The sequence below is a fragment of the Nomascus leucogenys genome, chromosome 6, assembly GCF_006542625.1.
Source record: "Nomascus leucogenys isolate Asia chromosome 6, Asia_NLE_v1, whole genome shotgun sequence".
Classification (NCBI taxonomy): Eukaryota; Metazoa; Chordata; class Mammalia; order Primates; family Hylobatidae; genus Nomascus; species Nomascus leucogenys.
In genome coordinates, this window is record NC_044386.1 from 62,402,494 (window position 1) to 62,403,004 (window position 511).

Genomic DNA, 511 nt, shown 5'->3' on the forward strand with positions numbered 1-511 from the left:
CATGTCTGGTACTTGGTTGGGTCCTAGCCATACCATAATATGGTTTGATGCATCGTGCTGGAATCCAAAGAGGACCTGAGGGGGTGTGAACACAAGCATATCCTCTTCCACATGTTAGCAAATCATTTGGACCACACCATTCATTACTGTTTACATCTTTCCATAAAGCTGCAGGTTTTATGTCTTGAGAGGTTTTAGCAAAGTGCTTTTGTGACAGCTGATTGAAATTTATCATCTAAATTTAAAAAATTAAGTTGGGAGAAACTTCTCTAGAAACAAACTATAGAAATGATCCCTGAAAGTATAGTCTTTGGGTAAGTTGAAATTGTTATAGTTAAGTTTCTCCAATTTTGGTGGAAAAATTGATGCAATTGGGTGGCTTGGTCAAGCAGTGATGTCATAACCCAAAGGTCTGCTTGATCATTGCTGTAAGCCAATGGGCCAGGCAGTGAGCTGTGGGCTCAAATATGTGTGATAAAAATAGGATGTGTACGTTGATCTAGCAATTGCT

General features: G+C 39.1%; 1 pseudogene; it reads right to left on the bottom strand.

The window, feature by feature from the left end:
* Positions 1-226: 226 nt before the first annotated feature.
* On the bottom strand, positions 227-311 carry LOC115835801 (annotated as a pseudogene).
* Positions 312-511: the final 200 nt, after the last annotated feature.